The sequence below is a fragment of the Bidens hawaiensis genome, unplaced genomic scaffold (genome assembly GCF_021521415.1).
Source record: "Bidens hawaiensis isolate Kalapana, Puna unplaced genomic scaffold, B.hawaiensis_p1.1 tig00036802_1, whole genome shotgun sequence".
NCBI lineage: Eukaryota > Viridiplantae > Streptophyta > Magnoliopsida > Asterales > Asteraceae > Bidens > Bidens hawaiensis.
The window spans coordinates 137,779-160,741 of record NW_027496428.1 but is presented as its reverse complement, the minus strand read 5'-3'; positions in this window follow the sequence as shown (position 1 = coordinate 160,741).

Genomic DNA, 22,963 nt, shown 5'->3' with positions numbered 1-22,963 from the left:
ATTGCTGTTGTATCCAAAGAACCTGGGAGCAGCAGTTCGATGCTGCCATGTATTCTGCTTCACAGGTAGAAATGGCGACTGAGGTCTGCTTCTTGCACTGCCAGGACACTAATCTGCCTCCAAGAAACTGACATCCACCTGTTGTTGACTTTCGATTCTGATTGCATCCTCCATAATCAGAATCCGTGTAGGCGATTAACTCCAAGTCTCCCGCTTTCGTGTACCACAACCCTAGCTTAGGCTTGCCTTTGATATAACGCAATATCCTCTTCACACCTTTCATGTGAGATTCCTTTGGGTTTGCCTGAAACCGAGCACAAAGACAAACTGCAAACATAATATCAGGGTTAGATGCAGTTTAGTACATTAAAGAACCTATTATTGCCCGATATTGGGTGGGGTCCACGTCTGCATCACTGTCTAAATCAGCACCCAATTTATGGTTGACACAAACTGGAGTATCAAATGGAGTGCTGTCCTCCATCTTGAAACGTTTGAGAACGTCTTGGACATATTTAGTCTGATAAATGAACATCCCATCTTTCTTCTGATCAACCTGCAGTCCTAAAAAGAAAGATAGTTCACCCATAGCACTCATTTCATTCTTGAAAATGTAGTTCATTTTTCGAAGATGAATATGCCCCATTCTTTGATGCCATAACTCGGACTCCGATTCAGTTGCTTTTGACAGAAGACATGATTCTTCCGTTGCCATCTAAGTCGACCTCATGTCCATAACATATGTATTCTTTTCCCTTGGAGCCTTCATTACTATCCATTCCTCTGGTATCTTGAAACCAGGATATAGTACGATCTCTTCATTTTTGGTAAAGTGCACAGTGTAATCTTTGTCACAGATCTGAGACACACTCAGCAGATTATGCTTCAGCTCTTCAACGAAATTTACCTTTTCTAACATCATTTTACCATTAGTCACCGTCCCAATTCCAGTAATTCTACCACCACTCTCTCCAGCAAAACTTACTCTACCTCCCTGAACAGGTTTCCATTCGTGTAACAAATTCTTGTTACCTGTCATGTGCCGGAAACAGCCGCTATCCACAACCCATAGATTGTTTGCAGCCCTGTTCAACTGTTCCTGCACGGTTAAAGCAAAGGATTAAAATACGGGGACCCAAGACCTACTGGTCTTGGGTCGATTAATTCTGTTAAATGGCATCCCGTACTTTGGCTGTCCAAAGTTAGTATTAGAATGATTTCTGTAAGTCCTAAAAGGATACCTTCTAGTAGATTGACTATGAGGCCATCCAAACCTTCGTGAATTAAATGAATTATAACTAATGATTTGGTTGTTAACAGGGAAAAACTGAGATCAACTTCTTTGAAAACCTGGATTAGTCCAATATCTGAACTTTGATGAGTTTTCATTCTTACCATTATAGTAATTACTGTTAGTTCTATTCTCAGTTTTCGAAGGCCTCATACCTCTGAATCCCTGATTCAGAGGGCAATCAGCAATCAGGTGTCCTATTTGATTGCATCTGAAACAGCTCCCGTGTTCAACTTTCGTCTCAACAGTTGTTTTAGATGTTGAGGTTGCATTACTGCCCGTTTGTCTAACATATGGTGGGACATACGTGTCACACCCCGATCGTGATGGCGGAAAAATCGAGGTGCGGCGACTAAGTCGTGATTGTTGAGCACAATAGTATAAAAGTCTAAATGCATAAACATAACCAAAATGTCAAATATTACATCAACCAGGTAACATGAAAACAAATTGTTTTAATACAAAATATCAAGTTTTCAACAACTCCTAGTCTAGCCTTCATCTTTCTAAGGCCTCTAAACTTGCTAGGGATTTCTTGCTGCATTATTTCCTGAAAACATGTAACAAACTGTCAACTACATAAAGTAGATGAGTGAATTCATAGGTTTAAAGAAAAGAGTTTTATACACAAACATACTAGTATAGGTTGTAGGGGTTTATATATAGGGTGTACCTGCGGCTAACCCACCACTCCTACAACTTATACTACTATGTTTGGGTATAATTCCCAGTTTTTAAAATGGTTTGTAAGAAAAGATCTCTTGGTTTTCCCACAGAGGTTTTTGTAGTAAGTCAAACATGAAATGTTCTCCTGGGCTCTCAACGGGCTTATCAATCTCCCATTAGAGTCGTATGTGATAAGATTACTCAAAGATTTGCGGTCTCCCAACGGTACATGTAGCACATAACAGTTAGGCATAAACAAGGACATATAGATTTGAGCATGCTAAGTTTACTAGATAAACCAACACCAAAATCCCATTGTTTACTAGTATCCAAGATGATGGTGAACAAATGATGATGATGATGAATGATGATGAAACCCAATGATCACACAAGACTTGATTGAACTCACGCAAGACTTAAACCAAGACTACCTCGTTCTTGCCATCCAGGACTCAGCTAGGTTCTACCGAGAGTAGGATAGACACCCCAAAGAATCCTGGGTTCCCTTGGTCCCTACCGAGAATAGTATAGGTCCTCAAGAGTTATGGATTTCACCGAGACTAGTATGAAATCCCATGAGTTACGAGTGCCACCGAGAATAGAATGCCACTCATGGTCGTGAGTTCTACCGAGAGTAGAATAGACTCTCGCGTCCAATTCAACTCATGATGTTTTGATCTCTAGATTTCCATGCTGACACAATGACTATGATGATATGAATTTGATTCCCGTTCCCATGATGTCAATGTTCACAGAATTTCCCATACTCATTGATTTCCAATGTTCTTAGATCTCCATGAGTTAATGGGTTTTCCCCATGTTCATAGATTTCCAAAGTTTATAGATTACCAAGAAGCTCGTGGATTTCCGCACGTGTGTAGAAATCCAAATGTTTATAGTTTAAAGAATGTTTGCATAAATGATTTTTATCCAAACGTGTAAAGTTACCATGTTTCCACCCCATAGTTTTGAAAAGCTTAAATAGGGGCTATGAACTCACCTTGATCTTGGGTTAGGATGGTGCTACAATAGATCTCCTTAGCCTAGAGTTGGACATATATATAAGGTTAACAACGTGCTATAAGTCTAAGAAAACGAGCTTACGTGACCTCGAGCAAAAACTGGGTTTTAAAGACGAAAACAGCTTGGTTCTGGCTTGATTCGATCGAATAGGAACACGTTCGATCGAATAGGAACACGTTCGATCGAATAGGAACTTGTTCGATCGAATAGACACACATTCGATCGAATAGACACACATTCGATCGAATAGACACACATTCGATCGAACTAGAAACACATTTGGTCGAACCAGTTGGGAAAACTCGTTCGGTCGAACATGGAACTTGTTCGATCGAATAGACACTCGTTCGATCGAATACGAAACTCATTCGGTCGAATGAGTTGGAGACCATTCGGTTGCTTTCCTATTCGGTCGACCGGACTGGTTCGATCGACTGGTTCGATCGAATGGGCTGATTCGATCGACTGATTCGATCGAATGAGTCTGATTCGACTCCTTCAAGCTGGGCGACGGAGAAACCTACGGGTTTTTCAGATTTTCCAGATTTTTGACCCAAAATCGAAGTTTTTGACATGGAAATGCTCGGGATTGAAGGGACTATCGATTCCCAGTGATTTTAAACACAAAAGCCTGCATTTTGACACCAAAACAAGACGGTTTTTGACCCGAAAACTCAAGAAACGAAAATGGGTGTTTTTGCTCGATTTGAGGCCGAAAATGGTTATGAAAATGGATGATTTTCAAGAAGATCTTACCAAGAACAACAACAAACAGATTTGTGGACTCGGATTTGAAGTTTGAAGACTTTCTCTCTCTAGTTTCTCTCTCTAGAATGAGAGTGTTTGGGTGGGAAGTGTTGGTGGAAATGAAAGAGATGGTGTAAGAATACTTGATTTTCCGCTTAAATACTCGGGTGACTCGGGTTCGGGTTTAGGCTACCGACGGGTCAAGACTAGTCGAGTTCATAAGTTTTTAAACAAACTAAAACCTTTTCAGCAAAACTTTTATAAAACCATTTTCCGAATAATTATTTGAAATCTTTTTAAATAAGAATATTAAATTTTTCGAAAGCATAAAAATTAATATTTTTCAGGCGTAAATGTCGTTTTATAAAATAAACATTTTAAATGATAAAAGCAGATTTTTTTTTTTTTTTCTTTTTTTTTTTTTTTTTTTTTTTTTTTTTTTCCAATGATATGGGTTCCGAACTTATCGTCCAGAATCCCAAAGTCTATAGTTTCCGATGATTTCACGATCCTAGTTTACCAATCGAATTTCAGGGCGTTACATCCTCCCCAATTTAGAGGAATTTCGTCCCGAAATTTAGAATTTAGTATAGTTGATGCAATGATGTTTTAGATTAAATGATCCCATGATGACCACTATGCGCCACTACCCCTAATATTCGTCTTGGATACCACCCAAATCAAGTTGAAGGGGTTTATATATAGGGTGTACCAGCGGCTAACCCACCACTCCCTCAACTCCACTTGGGTGTTTCTTTCGACTCCTATTAGTTCAATGACACACAGGACGACACACTATTTTCCACTACAAGGCATCACCTTCAAGCTTTACATCAGACATATTCATTTCGGATTGAAGGGGTTTATATATAGGGTGTACCAGCGGCTAACCCACCACTCCTTCAATCTCCAATGAATAATTCCCTCAATAACTCTTGAATTTAATGCCTCACAGCTGCCACGCTAACTATGAGTCCCTAATTCCAAGTCTCGCTTCAGACATAATCAACTTGTGCCGAAGGGGTTTATATATAGGGTGTACCAGCGGCTAACTGTTGGCTCAGCCGGGACCGAGACGATCCGATGCGCGTTCGAGACGGAAGGTTTGATAACCAAAGACGGACAGAAACAAACACGAAACAAACGATTTCATTGATAAAAACGAAAGATTACATGCTTGTTTAAACACTGAAATCACGATCTATGGCAGGGGGAGGTCGAGCATGGCCTCCCCCCTCATCCGGACAGCACCTGGGCTCCGGGCACGCAAAAACCTCAAACTCTTACCTGTTCACGACTGAAAGCTGGTATTTATACCCGCTGCCATTCGGTCAGGACTCATTCGATCGAATGAGTCCTATTCGATCGAATGGCAGACTCATTCGATCGAATGAGTCCTATTCGATCGAATGGCAGACTCATTCGATCGAATCAGAAACTGGTTCGATCGAATGAGTATCCATTTGAAAATGCTCTTTCAAATGGATCACTTTCAGCTGTGAACCACTACCTAGGTGTACAGCATACAACATAAACATTCTAAACTATTCGCCAAGCGACGGCCACAAAATGTGCACCAACAAATTCCCCCTTGGACGTTGCTTGCGAATTGCTGTAGACACCTCTTGCAATCTTCAGTCAAATCTTCTGCTTTATCTTGATAATCACGTTGAAGAATACCATCATTGCAGCAAGATTCCCCCTTAGACTGAACTCTCGGTTAATGATGCAAAGTGTTCTCCATTGCTGACATCTTCAGACTAAATAATCTGTTTAAAACAACCAACTGTAGAAATTCCCCCTCAGACGTTGACGTGTATCCCAATATATAGACATGACAATACATGCACGCTTCCGCTGCGCGACTTACTATCGGCGAATCTTCACCCACACGGTTACTTCACCAACATGTATTGGACAAATGACAGAGGCTTCCAATCCACAGCTACTCCCCCTAAACAGATTAGTTTGTATGCAGATTCATCATCGGAGACAAAGACACATCATTAACTTCGTGATTGCGAATCACCAATTTTCAACAGAATTCCCTCCACAAAGCGGAATTCTCACATGCGGAAAATAAATATTTAACATGATTGGCCCATAAATAGTCAGATGCTCCTGACTACCCCACAATAACTCAAACTCAGATTCTCTCCACAAAGCAGAATCTTCAGAATGCGGACAATAAATTAAACTTGGTTGGCCCATAAATAGTCAGATGCTCCTGACTACCCCACAATAACATCATACCTCATCAGTAATCACTTTTCTCTGTTCTTCTGTGTTCTTATAACAATCACCACTGTAGAAGCTCAATGAACAAGGGGTTATCCATTAAACTTGTAGACGATAATTCCTTCAGGTAATTGTGCTTTGTTCATCTTCAAATTTGCCGCTTTAACCGTTAAACATTTAAACGCTCTGACTTTGCCGGCAAATATCAGTGAAAATTTCACTGTCACCAAACTTTTTCTGGAATGTGATCAACATGTATAGGATGTCCAGAAAAATCTTCATCACTGACCCGACAATTAACCGAAAATTTCCCGGAAATTTTGTCGAAAAAATTTTATTTTCGCCAAACTTTTTCAGAAGACTTCCCGACTGATAAAAATGGCTTGGGCAAATTTTCGTGTAAGCAGGCGTTCCAGACTTTTTTTTTTTTTTTTTTTTTTTTTTTTTTTTTTTTTTTTTTTTTTTTTTTTGGTCTGGAACATGTTCGATCGAATGAGAACTGGTTCGGTCGAATGAACCACAGATTCGATCGGATGAAGCACATATTCGATCGGATGAAGAACTGGTTCGATCAGCTATTTGAATTTGACACTTTGAGCGGGAAAACCAGTTCGATCGAATACAAACTGATTCGATCGAATGAAGACATCTGGTTCGATCGAATGAACAGGCTGTCTGGGCGGGAAAACTTGCGTTTGAATTTGACACTTTTGAGCGGGAAGACTGATTCGATCGAATCAGTCAATCGAATAGGCCTATTCGATCGAATGGGGAACTCGTTCGATCGAATGTACTGATTCGACTCCTTCAACGCCAGCCCAGAAAACGCGAAGAACACGAAGAACACACCAACAGTTTAACGTCCAGAACGCAGAAAATCAAGAGCTCGGCTTGCTAGATCGGTTGTTAGACCTTTCTAGCGGTAACCGTGGCTCTGATACCAATTGTAGGACCGGTAACGATCCGAGCAGGTTCGGGACGGAAGGTTTCAACCACAGATCAAAGATAAAAACAAACACTTTATTGATAAACGAAAGATTACATGCTTGTTTAAACACTGAAATCACGATCTATGGCAGGGGGAGGTCGAGCATGGCCTCCCCCCTCATCCGGACAGCACCTGGGCTCCGGGCACGCAAATCCTTAAACTCTTACCTGTTCACGACTGAAAGCTGGTATTTATACCCGCTGCCATTCGGTCAGGACTCATTCGATCGAATGAGTCCTATTCGATCGAATGGCAGACTCATTCGATCGAATCAGAAACTGGTTCGATCGAATGAGTATCCATTTGAAAATGCTCTTTCAAATGGATCACTTTCGGCGTGAACCACTACCTAGGTGTACAGCATACAACATAAACATTCTAAACTATTCGCCAAGCGACGGCCACAAAATGTGCACCAACACATAAAAATTTCTAAGTCCCCCTTTTATACTCAGTGCTATGTTTGTTTGTGAATTTCAAAAGCCTTTTATCTTTTAGTGCAAGCAAGATGCTACAGTCCTTTTGAAATTATTTAAACAACTTCTTTTTTGTGCTCGAGCAAACTAGCAAACACAGTTAACCTCAAGTATGCTCGAAAGCATTTCTCAAGTATGCTCATTCAAAATCAAGTTACAATTTATCTATTTATTAATTTTAATAACTATGCTCGAATTAAAAGTTTACTCGAAAGATAAATCACTTAACCAAGATTTTACCAAGTAAACTATTAACCATCAAACCACCTTACTCGAGAACAATGATGTGCTCGAATCCATTACTTAGACAAATTTCTCGCTATAATCCAACAAATATATCATTTAAGTATGCTCATACAAGAGATCATACTCGAAGCTCACAGTTCAACAATTTTCACACAACATTGGCAATAAGATAATAATCATTATGCTCGATTACACAAAGTATGCTTATCACCAAACAATTTAAAGAGAATTCATGCTTTAAACAATTTCATGCTCGAAAACACTTACTAGATTTTACAATGTCACATTCAGCTTGAGTATGGTATCATTGTGCTCGTTAAAGAAAAACGCACTCGAAAGAGCTGGAAGTATGCTCGAAACACATAGAAAATTATTTAATGAATCAAACATGCTCAAACACACTTAAAGATACATTCAAGCATGCAATATTCCAAAGTAGTCATTTCAGCACACAATGTCAGATATTCAAACACATCAAACACTCATTGTTAAATAGTTATTTAATCACATAACACATATCATTAATCATACTTAATCAGAATTTATCATTACCAAGGACTTTAATAGAAAGTTGAATATCGTTTTATCCTGAGGTTTGGTGAACAAGTCAGCCAAATTAACAGTTGTTTCAACTCTTCTCATTTCTATTAAACCCTTTTCATTATAGTCTCTAATGAAAAGATGTCTAAATTCAGTGTGTTTTGTTTTTGAATGTTGAACAGAGTTTTTCACAATAAACATTGGAGCAGTATTATTAATAAGAATAGGATTTTTTAGAGAACTCAAACCGTAGTCTAGCAATTAATTCTTAATCCAAAGAACCTGCACACGGCAAGCCGATGCAAGAATGTACTCAGCTTCAGTAGTTGCTATTTATACTGTTATTTGCTTCTTGCACTGCCAGGATACCCATCTATTTCCCAAAAATTGGCATCACTTTATGTGGATTTTCTACTCATATTGCAGCCATCTTAGTCACTATTAGTGTAGGCAAGTAGATCAAATGATCTATTCTTTGGGTACCAAATCCCAAGGTCAGGCTTTCCTTTAAGGTATCTGAATATTCTCTTCACTGCAAGCATGTGAGAGACCTTTGGATTGGCTTGAAATCTTGCACATACACATACAACAAACATGATATCAGGTCTAGATGTTGTTAGATACATCAGAGAACCAATCTTTGCTCTGTATTCATGCTAATCCACCGACTCCCTTTTTCATCTGCTAACATCTTCTTATATGTGTCCATGGGAGTAGAGATAGTTTTCAAGTCCATGCATTTGAACTTTGTCAGGATGTCGTAAACATACTTGGACTGATTAATGTAAATTCCTTCTTGTTTCTGTTGAACCTGTAGTCCAAGAAAAAAAGTTTCTCTCCCATAGAGCTCATATTGTACTTTGACTTCATCACAGCTTAAAATTCTTTACACATCTGATCATTTATGGAGCCAAAAATGATATCATCCGCATACACTTGTACTAACAACAGATCCTTTCCTTTCCTTTTGTAGAACAATGTCTTGTCAATAGCAAGTTGTTTGATGGTTCATCATACCAAGCTCTTGAAGCTTTGATGCAGACCATAGAGGGCTTTGCTCAAATTGTACACCCTGTTTGGATAATCAGGATTCTTAAATCCTGGAGGTTGAGTGACATAGACCTCTTCATCAATAGTTCCATTGAGAAATGCAGACATGGCATCAAGTTGATGCACTTTTTTATTCATTGAAACAGCATATGTAGGAAGATCCTAATAGCTTCCAATCTTGCCACAGGAGCAAAATCTTCTTCAAAATCAATCCTTTTTTCCTGCAAACACCCGAGTGCTACCAATCATGCTTTGTTCTTGATCACTATACCTCTCTCATCCTTCTTGTTTCTAAACACCCATTTGGTTCCTTTTGCATACCTTCCCCTTGGTTTGTCAACCAGATCCTAAACATGTAAGTCTCTGAATTGGGCTAACTCCTCTTGCATTGCTTCTACCCAACTATTGTCCTTTAAAGCTTGATTGATGCTCTTGGGTTCTATTTGGGATAGAAAACAAGCTTAGGGATATATATTTGCAGTTTCTGAAGCACTTCTGGTTACCCTTTCATGTAGGTCACCAATGATGTTTTCAATAGGATGATCTCTTTGTGTAGAGGTGTCACACCCCGAATAGCAAGTGCGGAAGCGTAAGACGGGAATGTAATAGACACCTCTGGTATCAACCACATTATTTAAAAAGAAACATTACAAACTAATTTACATTATATTACATCGTTCTATCTTCGTTTATAGTCTTGGTGATACAAAGCACAATTATACATTAACTGTCCCACTCCTTACTAGTATACTTGTATCTATTCGCGTAGCATCGATCATATACCAAGACAGGTAGCACATCATCAATTCATTCCAACTTTGGAATACCTGAAAAGTAGTTTAAAACAAATCAACTACAAGAGTTGGTAAGTTTTACGAGTTTCAAGAAATCAGTTTTGCGTAATCACAAGTCATCATTTGTATGTATGTTTATAAGTATGTATGTAAATGATATAATTATGCTAAGCTACAGTGAAGCTTTAACTATCCATTCGTGCTGGTTGCCTCCATTTCCCATGCACAATCAACCACGTGGCCCCCCTTCCGCCCACAGCATGCCCCAAGTAGCTATGTCTAACACTACATAGCATGTTCGTAAAATATGGTCATGTGCAAAACGGCAACCAGGCCGATTCCATTTGAGTTTGTCAAACCAATAGTACTATTCACAAGCCATCGGCTCGAAGTTAATCACTATGCTAGTGGGGACTTTCATGTGTTAGTACTTAGATAATTCACATCGTCACCTGTTACAGATATGTATATATAATCAAACATGTTTTCACCCCAAAAGTTAGTAAAACAGTTTAGCAAGCGGGGTCATGAAACTCAATGTTTAGTACGTAATCGGTACGATGTCAGCTCGAAGTTTGCTCGACTTGCTATCACTAGTCCCTATAATGTTATAATAATATTAATATTTTAATACTAGTATAATCTCCATACTATGGGATGCATATCTAGTATGGTTATAACTTTCACACCCAGAAAGTGTCAATAGGCTTAGATTGTGATGTTGTTCAACGTCTAATGTTTAAAACTGAACATGGCTCAGGTTCCCCATTTAAACCTGTTAGGCCAAGCTATTTGTTTGCACGTTTAGAAAACAGGTATGATCATGTAAACTCGGTAAATGTGTTGGTTTGCAAAATTATTAAATTTATAAAGACAAATCATAGATTAGATGTCTGGATTCACTACAAGGCTCATATCCGTTTATTCAATCTGGGTTGGATAAAAATGCGCACACTTCATCCAAATTGTCCGGATTTCTCACAAAACGTTCGGTTATACTTAATTAACTCAAAAATAAGATTTTTGATCCCTCTTTATGTTCTGATATTCTAACAGTTTCGTTAATCACGAACTCGTCGGTTTTTATCAGAATTGAATTTTTTAACTTTAATTTAGCACAATTAGTTATTCGTTTATCATTAAATTATGAAAATTTATACACTTATCAATTAAAATATGTAGATTTTTATAAAAATATTTCTGGAATTACTTACTAATTTATTAATTTATAAAAATTTATTTATATGCTATATTTAACTCATAAATCGTCTGTTGATACCAAACGATTTTTGAAAAATCCAATACTATTAATGAGCGATCCATATAACTTCCATAACACTATATAAAATTTCCAAAACCTAATACTTTGGCGAAGTTACCTTTTTGAGCCAAAAACAACAATAAAAACTCGAATAAACAAGAATCTAGAAAACATAGCTAGGTTTATCCAAATGACTCCAAATTTTATATGTGATCATATTATGCCATACTTGAAAATTTTCAAGCATGTTAAGTATTTTTCCTAAATAAAATTTCAAGCATTTTAAGTATTTTTCCTAAATAAACATCCCTAATCGGTAATAAATTCGCCAAATTCTCGGATTGTCAAAAAATTAACAAATTTGGATAGGAACTCGTTCATATGGTCCCTGATGTCCATGAAAAAATTTACAAGCTAACAACAATGGCGTCATAATGTAATCCTAAACAGCCCCTAAATGAGTGTTTCGGCATTACCTTTGTGGTTTTCGCTCGTTTCAACTCCTTTCCTCAAATTTCTAGGTTCTTGTGCTTCTAAGTAAGGTAACTACAGGTCCTATATCACAAAACCAAGCATGTATCATCAATAAATCAGCCTTGAAACTTTGGGTTTCGGTTAAGGCTTTAAACCGAACTTCTGAACCGTAAAAACGCGATTTAAACCACTTATTCCATGTTTATGGCCAAAAAAACAAACCAAACCAGGTTCCTAATGATGAATATGATCAAAATATATTTTTGGATCATTTTTAGTGTTTTTGCATGGTTAGAAGTAATTTTTGGCAATCAAATTATATTTTTATGTAATTAAACAAGTAAAAATTTCAATAAAAAGGATGTATTTACCTAGGGTTTTTTGGAGAAAGTGATGGAAACAGCTGCATATGTTGATATTTTGGAGAAAGTGATGGATTTATTAAGTAAATAGAATTAATATATCGGCCTAAATTGGGCTCCCTTTGGGCCCAATTTTGGCCCATAAATCTAGTTTTGCGTTCCAGAACGTGAAATGTCGAGTCCAAATTTATTTCGTGTCCAGTTTTTGGTGCGAAAAATATATCATGTACGACAAACGGCGCGAAAACGAGTGTTTTTCGGCCAATTTCTTGTAAATTTAGAAAAACATACTATTTTTTGTAAAAATCAAAAATATTTTCACGGATTGCTTAAAATATCCCAATAAGTGTGTTTTTAGTCTTTTTCGGCTTATCAGATGATACAATGCTTCTTTCGTAACTATCTTTCGTGTTTAAAATCATAGAGGTAGTTAAATGATGTGCTTGAAGTAGTTTAATATTTATTAACTAAATTAACTAAAAATAAACAATAAGTAATACTCTAGACATTTTAAACTCGACTAAACTACTAACCGGCAAGTGAACCGATCGACACTAGTAAAGCTAAGTAAGTCCGTATATCGAACCCACGAGACTCTTTAAATTATGTTTATTAGCTAATGAGACTCGACTACAAAACATGACTTATTAATTATATTTGTTTGGGGGATTTAAAATACAAATTTAATACTATAATTAAAAACTAATTAAGAAAGCAAGTAATTTAAACGAAAACAAAGTTTGTTGTGAAAATAAGATGATGATGAGAAAACTACCTAGGCTAGACTCCCCTAAATCTCAGTAATGAATTAACTTGAGAAAATATTTAGTTATGGACTAGGATCGTAAAATAGATACTTAAAGGAAAACCCAAACAGGACCCCTGACCCCTCTTAAGAGAAACCAATGGATTTCTAACAAGTTTTAACGCACACCAGTATTAAAAATCAAGTTCGCTTACGGTCACCCAATTGTTTATAATTTAGTTCTTTATACGAAATCCTACCTTACAGCGCAGAAGTCAAAGGCTGTTTACTATACTTAATTGATTTAATAAACAATAATAAATAATCAGCCCTAGACGGACTCCTTACGAATAACTAAATCTAGCAAGATTAAATAGTAAAGACTTATCAATAACCTAGCACTTTACAGATTTTAGGTTAGCAGCACACTTAGGTTTATTTTGTCAATATTATTCCTATTATCTTATCATGACATCAATCATAAAATAATAAAAAAACACAAAGTAATTGACCTAATAGCAATCATATCATATGACAAACAATAATCAAGGAAAACTATGGAATAAAACTCATCAAACAATCCTAAGTATCCATATGAATCAATTAATTATAGATAAATCTTTTACTAAATCACAAAAACCATAACTTAAATAAATCCCAAAATCAAATCAGAACATCAAAATAAGTTCATTTTAACCTAGGCAGTTCATGTAATTTAGCCTAGCATCTTAGGTTTAAACAAAACAAGCAAACAAGAATTCATGGTGTAAAATAAATGAAAACGAGGAAACAAAAGATAAAACCTATGTTCTTCGTCTTCAACAAATACGCGCAACACCGGCTAATTCTTCGACTCCAAAGCTGCCGGAAACTGCTCTCGGACTCCTAGGAACCCTCCAAATTCGTTTGGACTTCAAGGTATGATTAATGGTGAGTTTAGGGGTCTTTTTATAGGCAACAGGGGTCCAAAAATAGGTTAAGTCGGCCAACGAAACGAAGATTCTTGAAACTAAGCACGCCATCACCACGCCGCGCTGCGCGGTGGGATCTCCCTCCCCCGTCGCGCGGCGCTCCGGCCAAGGCAGGGGGGGGGGACCTGGTCCAATCTGGTCTGGTCCGGTTCAATCTTGGTTCAGTACGGTTAGTTTCCTGAAGCGTCGGTTTTTCGGTTTGGCTTGTTTTTGCACGTTTTTCGCCCTCTTTTCATCGGAATTAAAACCCGAAACCTAAAACATACAACTATGTTAGTAGTATACAAATCTTACGAGAAACCAAACTAAATTAATAAAATAATAAATAAATTGTACACGGTATTTATATATAATAAACGTTATATCATTAAACGAGTATGTTTTCGTTTAACTTGTTTTCTATTGTACTAAGGCCATAATATCAATATGTTAGCTTATATTAATCGTGTATCACTTATATATGCCCCCCCCCTGAGGTATTTGGGTTACAATCAGACCCGTTTGGTTATTCGTTTGTTCGATACGTAATAAGCGGTTAATCATTTAATCGTTAAACGCATACTAAGATGTGCCTGGTTTTGTCTCAAGTGTCACATTCTCCCCTAGTTAAAAAATTTCATCCCCGAAATTCGATTACTCAGCTTTGACTTTATTTGGAAAAAGGTGCGAGTATTTCTTTTTGAATTCAGTTTTTTGATTCCATGTGAATTCGGGTCCAAGTTGTGACTTCCACCGAACTTTGACCAATGAGATTTTGTTATGTCTTAATTGCTTAATTTCCCTTCTAGTATTTCCACTAGTTCGTCTACAAATTTTAATCTTTCGTTTATGTTCAATTCTTTCTTTGGTACAATTTCGGCCTCGACAATAAGGCACTTTTTCAGGTTCGATACGTGGAACACATCGTGAATAGAACTCAACTCCAATGGCAGTTTCAGACTGTAGGCTACAGGACCTATTTTAGAAAAAACTTCATATGGCCCAATATATCGTGGAGCTAGTTTACCAGATTTACCGAATCGAAAAACGCCTTTACAAGGGGATAATTTCAAAAAAACTTTGTTACCTACTTCAAAGGACAACGGTCTTCTACAAACGTCAGCATAACTTTTCTCTCAGTCTCGGGCGACTTTTAGTTTGTTTGTGATTTTATGAATTTTATTAATGGTTTCTTGAATCAAAGAGGATTGGATAATTTGAGTGTCGCCAACTTTAGTCCAGCAAGTGGTGACCTACATTTTCGTCCGTACAACGCGTCGTATGGTGCCGCTTGTATGCTACAATGATAGCTATTATTATATGAAAATTCAACTAGTGGGAGACGTTGGTTCTAATTCCCATAAAAGTCTAGTACACAGGTGAAGAGTAAATCTTCAAAGGTCTGAATTGTTCGTTCGGATTGACCGTCAGTTTGGAGATGGTAGGTCGTGCTCAGATCGATTTGGGTTCCCAAGGCTTCTTGCACAGCTTGCCAGAATCAAGAAGTGAAATGACTGTCTCGACTGGAAATGATTGAAATAGGCGTGCCGTGTCGTTATATGATTTCGTTAATGTAAATGTGAGCGAGTTTTCCGGTTGTGTTAGAGATATGAATCGGAAGGAAGTGTGCGGATTTGGTTTATCGATCAACTATCACCCATATTGCGTCATTTCCCTGGGATGTTTTAGGAAGGTGTGTTGCAAAGTCCATAGTAATTTTTTCCCATTTCTATTGAGGTATCTCAGGTTGGTGCAACATTCCTGATGGTTTTTGATTCTCAGCTTTAACTCTAGCGCAAGTCATGCATTTACCAACATATGTGGCTATATCCTTCTTCATACCGGGCCACCAATAATATTCATTCAAGTCTTTGTACATCTTATCTTTCATTGGGTGAATGGAATATTTAGACTTATGCGCTTCGTCAATGATCAAGTCTCGTAAGTTATTAAGAGTTGGAATCCAGACTTGGTTTTTGAAGTATAGAATTTCATCGGTTCTTTCTTTAAAATTCTGCTCATTCTGATGTAAATCTTTATTCTCCAAGTTATCTTCCTTTAAGGCTTCATTTTGGGCAACACGAATTTGTTCAGTAAGGCTAGTTTGGACAATCATTCGAAGTGCTAGGACCCTAAATGGTTTAATTCTATCTTTTGTGCTCAAGGCGTCTGCTACTACATTAGATTTGCCCGGATTGTAACGAATTTCACCTGTATTCTCTGCCTCATATTCAGTTCTTTCTTGTCAAATATGAATTGTAGGCTCTTTTGATCAGTGTATACTGTACATTTGGTTCCATAAAAATAGTGCCTCCAGATCTTAAGTGCAAAAATAACCGCGCCCAATTCTAGGTTATGGGTAGTATAATTTTTCTCGTGCACTTTTAACTGTCAGGAAGCATACGCTATAACCTTGTTTTCTTTGCATAAGTACGCCATCCTAAACCTTTTCGGGATGCATCACAATTAACTACATTGTCGTCAGTCCCTTCAGGGAGACTCAGTATCTGGGATTGGCATAATTTATGTTTCAGCAATTGAAAAGCCATTTCTTGTTCTTCTCCCCAATCAAAAATTCAGTCTTTTTGGGTTTAGAGAGTTAAGGGTTGGGATATACTGGAAAATTTTGCAATAAATCGCCGGTAATACCTAGCTAGTCCAAAAAATTAGCGAATCTCTTTCGGTAACTTTGGGGCTTGCCAATTTTTAATGGCTTCGATTTTATTCGAGTGTACGTGAATTCCGTGTCAGTTAACAACATGCCCTAAAAATTTCTCTTCTTGTAGCCAAAATTCACACTTGGACATCTTGGCATACAATTTCTCTTGCCTCAACAACTCCAAGATTGTTCATAAAAGTTTCTCGTGTTCCTCCTTGGTTTTCGAATATATCAGAATTTCATCAATAAACACTATAACGAAATTGTCAAGGTACGGCTTACAAACTCGGATCATGAGATCCATGAAAACTGCGGGTGCATTAGTCTGTCCGAAAGGCAAAACTAAGAATTTATTGTGACCATACCGAGTTCGAAACACCATTCAGAAACATCTTCCTCTTGGATTATAACTTGATGGTAGCCGGATCTAAAGTCGATTTTTGAGAAATAATTCGCCCCTTGAAGTTGGTCGAACAAGTCGTCAATTCGTGGGAGAGGATATCGGTTTTTTATGGTCGCTTTGTTTAGTTCCCGGTAATTAATACACATTCTAAAACTTTCATCCATCTTCTCTATAAACAAGACCGGTGCTCCCCAAGGAGAATAGCTAGAAGTATGAAACCCTTATCCAATAATTCTTGTAATTGGCTGGAAAATTGTTGCATATTAAAGGGTGCCAATCAATAAGGTGCCTTGGCAATGGGGCCTGAACCTGGGATTAGGTCAATATGGAATTCAAATTGCCAGGTCGATGGTAATCCAGGTAGTTCGTCGGGAAAGACATCAGGGTATTCATGTACTATGTGGATATCTTCTATGTGTTTTTCATTGGCGTTCTTTACGGTTACGTTTGCGAGAAACGCCATACACCCTTGGCATAACCACTTCAACACCTTGAGACGATGGGTAATATCGTACCAGACTTCTCTCCATGTACCATAATCATTTCAACATCCGAAAGGGGAATCTTAACTACCCTATCATTACACACGATTTCAGCCTTATACTTAGCTAACCAGTCCATGCCGACAATGACATCAAAACTTCCTAACTCTAATAGGAGTAGATCAATAAGGAATGGGTGGTCGTTCAGGATAATGGAAAATTTTTGTACTATTTGGTTAACAGATATAGAGTTACCGGTAGCGAGTTCTATAGCATAGGGTTCTGTTAGTTCACTAACCGGCATATTTCCTAGGGATAGAAATTAGTGGAGACAAAAGTCCTATTGGCACCGTATCAAATAATACTGAAGTGTACTGACCAGAAACTAAAAATGTACCTGTTACTATGTTCGGGTCTTGTCGTACTTCTCCTGACCCAATTACAAAAGCGCGTCCTTTAGGCTCACTAGAAGTCTGCTTGGATCTATCTTGCAACTTCTCCTTGATTAACTTGGGGCACTTCCTTCTAAAATGCTCCATACTGCCACATTCATAGCAGGCATGGTGATTTGCTAGGGGTGGATTCTCTTTGATAGGTTGTTGACAGATCGGTTAAGGTTTAGGTGGTTGTCGACAACGGGTTTGGCATTCTTAGGATGGTCTGTTTACAATTTATGTACCTACTCTGAAATTTGGGGCGTAGTGCCCAATTCTACCACATTTTTGAGATACCGCGATCTGCATTCACTCACATGATGACAATTACATTTGTCGCATTTCGGCTAGGATCCCTTATACCTATCCTGCTTCATATCGTAACAAGTCATGGTGTAATTTTGTGTTGCCAGGTGTGCATGTTTACTTGATTGCCCTGCTTGTGGTCTCGCCCCAGAGTCGGTTCGTTTCATACCCACTGATTTCCCGGGCATTCTCAATACAGCGCTTCCCACCAAGTCAAAAGTTACAATGCTGGCTTGAGACACGACATTCTCAAAAGATGTGTGACCAATTGAATCTACCAAACTCCTTACTTTTGGGGCTAAACCCCAAATATAACGTTTGATACGCTTAGCTTCAGGAGTTACTAACCAGGGTACCAGGTGAGCCAGTTCGTAAAAGGCGATTTGTATATCACAAATGGTGTAAGACCCCGAATCCCGAGAATCCTACAGTTGGTAATCACATCCACAATTTCACAAAAATATAAAACCAAACAATTTTTTGTATTTAAAACTAGTTCAGAGTGAATAACAGCGGAAAATGTTTAAGTATTAAAAGTCCCAAACACGGGTACAAGTGTCCAAAATCAAATGTAAATAAAATATCCGTTTTATTTGAAATCCTTGACCAGAAATACCTTCAACCTTCCGAGTAGTCTCTAGCACGTCCAAGCGGTAACCTCCAATCCTTAACCTGAAGTCAAACTAACATACACACAAAGTCAGCTAGAGCTGAGTGAGTTCAGGTTTTCATAAACAATATTTCATACTTTATTTCAAAAATTATAGTTCTAAACAATAGAGAGGATAATAATAAAATAGTTAATATAATTCACCAAATAATACATTCATCGTCGAACACACGTACACGGGCCTCTCCACCACGAGTCAAGACTCGAGTAATATATTTGACCCGGACGTGGTAAGACCTAAGCATGTGACATGAGCCTCTCCACCATGAGTCAAACCCGAGTAATATATTTGACTCAGTCGCAGCTTACACATCCAAGCACGTGTTACGGGCCTCTCCACCACGGGTACAACTCGAGTAATATATTTGACCCGATCACGGCTCAACATACAACGGGCCTCTTCACCACGGGATTTTAAAACCCGAGTAATATATTTGACCCGCCAAAATGATGATCACGCCACACGGGCCTCTCCACCATGGGATTTGAAAACCTGAGTAATATATTTGACCCGGCCGTGATCACCATGCACACACACATCAATAAGCCTACTCACATCATTCTCAGTCACGAGGAACTAAATATCATCACACAACCGTAGGCTATAAGGTAACACATACTCATACATACATACATACCTCCATACATACATATATATATATATATCATCCCAAGACATTCCAAATTACAAGTAAGCCTATGGGCCATAAGGTAATATATAATAATCAGTCCAATACATGAACTAAGTAAATATGTCTACTCGTATTCAATTACTACCAAGCCTATTAACATCATCGAGTCTAGACCATAATCAGGTATATAACCTTAAGGAATATATGAGCATAACGAGTCTAAAAAATCCTAAGGCATACAATATTGTCCACTCATAGTTTTATAAATGCACAAATACAAGTAAGGCTATGTAATACCATCCAAATAGTTGTAACAAGTAAAATCGTGTAAAATTGTATTACGGTGTGTATGCTAGCCAAAAACGTAAACGGATTTAAAAGGGGAATCATGAACTCACCTGAGACGAGCCACACAAACACCAAAGAGTTTGAGAACTTCAAAGCCAATCCACAGTTTACAAGCCTGTCGGATTGCACACAAAGATTACTAACTAAACGTACCGACTCGTTTATCCTACGAGACGTTCTAACATGATTTGATTGACCTAAAGCCTTGACATTACCAAATTCAATTACATCAGCCCCCAAAGCCATGTATTTACCAAAACCACCCTTAGTTAATCCCGGGGACAAAGGGTTCCCAATTTACCCCCGAAAGTTGTTGACTTTATCGAATACGCGCGTTAACGGGTTTTTTATGCACTTGGATACCGACTCAGCCCCGTGTGGACCAAATTTAGTAAAATCAAAACCAATAAGTCCACACGACGCTACACGAGTTGGATGGGTCGGTAATTCGCAAGCACGATGCACAAATTACCAATAAACGCGAATTTGCGCCGTACCGACCCGTTTGAGTAACCGACAACCAATTCAGCCCCAATAACATAATAATATAGTTTTTTAGAGCCAAAAAATCATACTGAGGCTACAACATCCGAATTGGATTTTAATTCCCTCAAACAACGCGCTAGACGCAACAATTGACAAACTAGACAACCGAAACCTAGTTTTCACTTCATCAATAGTTGACCAATCTAATGAATGCCAAAACTCAGGATACTGAAGTATATTACACTAGACATACCTAAGAAGATGACGGATCACGAACTTCAATTATAACAGCCCCGAAAGATGCGAGAAAAGGCAGCACCGGTTAAGCCTAAAACGAACTTATCGATCAATAACGAATATAACATGCAGATTTTAGCATGCAAAGATGTATTTTATTAGAAAAACCATGGAATTAAATTATTAAATTTTTACCAGAGTTGCATAAATATCTTAAGTTTATAAAAATATTTTTATTATATTTTTCTAGTGGACATAAAAATCATAAATATTCCTCCAACACAGAAAGGTATGTGCAGCTATTTCAGTGCGCAACAAAATGGTTTTATTTTTATAAAATTCATTACACAGCCAAATTAAACGATTCCAATTGGGTTTGGTTCCTAACTCAAAATATTAACTTCCAGAAGTGGAGACAACCAATTTAGACTTGTCAAAAAAGTGTTATGATGTCGGGAAGACAGACCAGAATCCGTCATCCCGCATCAGCTTTGACACTCGATCTTATAAAATCATAAAAAGTATTCAAATCTCGTCCAAAAATTACGTATTATATCTTTCTGGAAACTAGACTCAAATTATAATATCATAGAAAAAAGAATCGATCAAAAACAATATATTTTCATTAAGTTACAGACCGAGCAATAAACGAGTACGAATCTGTCAGAAATTATTATAATCAAAACTCAACCCTAACGTGTTCAACAAAGGGTTTAATGGTGAAAAAGAGTTATACTAAGATAGAACCAACCTAGAATTGAAGTTTGGATGGTCGGAAACGGGCTGGTCTTGCACGGAAATCAAGAAGAGAGGGGTAGGGGGGCGCCGATCGGTGTAAGGGGTTGGGTTAGGGTTTAGGTTTTTTTTTAATATAATAACAATAATACATCCTAGTCCCTTTACTTTAACAATGGGTGAACTTGTAAGAAAGTTAAGTAAGATACGTTTACAAGGGTGGCAAGGAGCTCTCGGAAGAATGCCGGGTCAAGCCCGAAGGTGCACACAACACTACAAGGTTAAACCTTTTTATCGGAAATTTACGGATGTTACAAATGGTCCGCTCCTTTCATATTTGGACTCCAAAGTTCGTGCTCTAATTTTTTATTTTCATTCTTTAGGCAAAAATGATTCAGCATTAGTGTTTTGAGTTCTGCCCAAAACATGTGGTTGACCACATCCTTCCCTTTGATTTGTATAGTAGTATTTTACCAGATTAGGGCGTGGTCCACAAATGTTGAGGTTACAAATTTGACTATGCATTCGGGCGGGCAATTACTGATATTAATGATAAACTCGGTTTTCTGAATCCAGTTTATTAGTCTGTTTGGCCCTTCAGTGCCCCAAAAATCTATCGGTTTACAAGCCATAAAGTGTCTAAACGAATATTCTCTTCATGGGGAATCATGGTTTTTACGGTCATTATTCGGGGTTCGGTGGAGGATTGTTGTTACCCATGGTATATGTATTCAGAGGAGGATTATTATTGTCAAGAGTATTTGTATTTGGTGGAGGGATTATTTATATTGGTAGCATCAATTGTATTAGACGGGGGAGTATTATTTGTGACAATATTGTTATTTATTGGGGGAACATTATTGTGTCGCGGGTGATTTGTATTTATGTTTGGGTTCACGTCGCAAGTTACTTGTTCTATAATTGTGGGAATCACTGCCTGCATTTTCCAAGCTATCATCTCAACTACATCCACCTCAGTCATTGGTTTTGCGTTCTTTGGGGCCATTCTATAATGATAATCAAATACAAGCCAATGAATACTAATTTCAAGCACATAACACATTGTAATAGTAATCACAATAATAATTGTACAAAATAAACCAAACAGCATATCTGTACAAATAAGCCTCTTGGTGGGTGGTCGAGCATGGATACAATAAAGGAAGATCTCAAATGTTCTAAGTAAATGCTTCGAGCATAGTTCAGTACCCGAGCATGCTGGAGTTGTTCACAATAAATCCTAAGGAAAGATTTGTGACATTTGAGCCAAAACAAGGTACACCTCAGTACGTATTTACCGATTAAGCAAATAAACGCCTTTTGCGTAACAAACGAACGATTAACCGAACGGGTCGGGTTATGACCCAGATATCTTGGGGGGCCATCTATAAGTGATATACGATCTATACAAGCTAAAATATTAGAAATATGGTCTTAGTTTGATAGCAAACAAGTTAAACGAAAACATGCTCGTTTAACTACCCGCTATAGATTTAAATGCAAAAGATAGTTACAAACCAAGCATTGTATCATCCGTTAAGCCGAAAAAGACTTACCAAACACTTATTTGAAATGTTTTAAGCGATCCGTAATATTTTTGATTTTTATAAATGTATAGTATGTTTTTATAATTTTACACAAAACTAGCCGAAAAACACTCGTTTTCGCGCTGTTTAACGCACCCGATAAGTTTTTCGCGCCAAAAACCGAACCCGAACTA